We start from the raw sequence: 2,500 nt of genomic DNA, 5'->3' as shown, positions 1-2,500 counted from the left end.
TACAAGTACATGAAAGGTTACGTTCAGTCGGTATAGCGGCGGAGATCTAACCCGAAGGTCGTGGGTTCAATTCCCACCATGGTCAGAGTTTTTCTCTGTCCTTGTGTGGGCCCATTTCCATCAGTAGGGCTAACGCTCACATGGTTCATATGGGATTGAAATCTAGCACTTCACATTACACTCTATTCAGTTAAGTCTGTTTAAAATATAAGTGCTAAACGGCCAACGTTTGTATAGCTCAGTCGGTAGAGCGGCGGAGATCTAACCCGAAGGTCGTGGGTTCAAGTCCCACCCTGATCAGAGTTTTTCTCTGTCCTTGTGTGGGTCCATTTCCATCAGTAGGGCTAACGCTCACATGGTTCATATGGGATTGAAATCTAGCACTTCACATTACACTCTATTCAGTTAACTCTGTTAGGCGAAACACAACCTCGTTCTCAGGGTCCACTCCGCTTTCAAGATGGCGGGGCGGAGATGTCCTTCTCCGCCAACACCGCGGTCAAACGTCTGAGCATGCGCGAGAAATTGCGCGGGGATCGCGGGTTCACTGGCGAAAAATGTCTGATTGGTCGAGGCCTTGTCATGTGACTTCAATACCTCAAATCAAACATGGCTGCCATTCGGTGTGTATTAGATCTCCGTCGACAAAAAAAGACCCCTTTTCAGGCCAGTAAAACGGACGAATGTTTGACTGCATACTGCGTTTCTATTCCAGCGAGATTCTCTTTTAAGCCAACAGTGCTACGAGGGAAGTTTCTTTAAAAATTTCAAGGCCAACGCGAATCTCGGTTGCTGTGACAGTGTTCGAGTGGAAATTCGTTTGTGGAGCTTACCAGCTAATGGATTACCATCTTGATTTCAATTCATGCGTTTATCTTTTAAAAAGTGGAACAAAAAAGATACCACTAAATTTCCAAATGGTTTCTCTTCCAACTAAATAGTTACACGATGTTTCCGCGAGGGCCCGCATCTAACAGAAAATGTTAAGATTTTCGCTTTTTTTTTTTTTCAAAATTAAGTTGTTAAAATTGCCATTCAAGTGGTCCATAGAGGAAAATTTATTAAGACCGAGGGGAAAATTTAGAAATGTATTTCAGTCGTTCAAAAATAAATTTTAAAGTGAATTTAGCAGTAATAACCATGTCATAGCACCTCATATTGGGTACACTAGAAGGAAACCTTTTAGTTGCAATTATATATTGTTATAGTTGTTCCAAGCAAAATGCCAATTGTTTGCTTCCCTCCAAATTATAGAATTAAACATAGATTAGGTTAACTCTGAATAGCCAAAACAACAACATTCTAAGTTGAGAATTTGATTCAGAAATCCAGCTTACTAGCAGGTAGAATTTTACTGTAACAAAATATTACTACTGCTAATAATATGCTTTCACCACATTGACAACAAAAATACTTAATCTGGGATTTATTTTATCTTCTAGCAATAAAACAGCAGGAGGATATAAAATTAGGTATCTTCAAAGTTTAGAAAACTTGTTAAAGATGATTCAGTGCCACCCTCCAAAACTTTCCACAAATTTCACGCTGGCCTACTAAGTACTTCCAGTACAACAAATTATTTAACCTCTCTTTGCGGACTCTGGTTGCAACACAGCTGCTTCAATAATTTTAATCCCCTTGCATTAGATTTAACTTTTAAAAAAACCATAACTTCATATTTCTGTAATAATCGTTCAAACATTGAGCAAAAGCATACAAAGCTACATTTGAAAGGGGCATGCTAATCCCATGTTGCAGTTTTCTGGATAAGACTTCACAGAAATAACTCCTGTTACCTTTCCATATGTAAAGAGGTCCCATGATTTATGAGTCAATTAGTCAATGAGTCATGAGTCAATGAGACTCACAGTCAATATAGCAATCATTTATTGATCAAGCCTGAGCCCTCATTTCAGTGATTAGGCCTAAGCACTCTCTGAAATTTTAGCTTTCATGTTATGGGCTAGGGTAACTGCACTAACTCATTGACTCATAAATACTTAAGACTCATATGTAAAAAATATTTCAACATTAGATGCAATGAATTTTTAGCAATTGCTGTAAATAATAGTAATCATTCCTACCATTTCAAAGGATGAATAAACTAAAGTTGAATGCAGTAAGTGTAAGAAGTAAAAAAGTGGTCCAATTTATTTAAGCTATAATCAATTTGTCCTTGCTTTAGTCCCTGGATAGTGTTAAACAATGGTGGTGAAGTGAACAAACTCCCCCAAGGGGAATTCCCTTATGAAAATGACAGGGGTTCTTGTTGTTCCTTTTTGGAGAAAAATTTGTGGATTTGTACTGCTTATGATACTGAGACCAAACAGCTGGAAGAGTTGCTGCAGTACATTTAAGGCTATCAATCTGAAAAATGAATGGAACTGTAGAACAATTTGGTAAGTGAGCAAATAGCTTTTACTCATGAATTATAAAATGCCACTCATTTGTCAATTTAGAACTGGTTCCTCTAAGGAGTCAGATTTCTTTAGCCCACATC

This window comes from Montipora foliosa, chromosome 14 (assembly GCF_036669935.1).
Source record: "Montipora foliosa isolate CH-2021 chromosome 14, ASM3666993v2, whole genome shotgun sequence".
Lineage (NCBI taxonomy): Eukaryota > Metazoa > Cnidaria > Anthozoa > Scleractinia > Acroporidae > Montipora > Montipora foliosa.
This window is presented reverse-complemented; position numbering follows the sequence as displayed.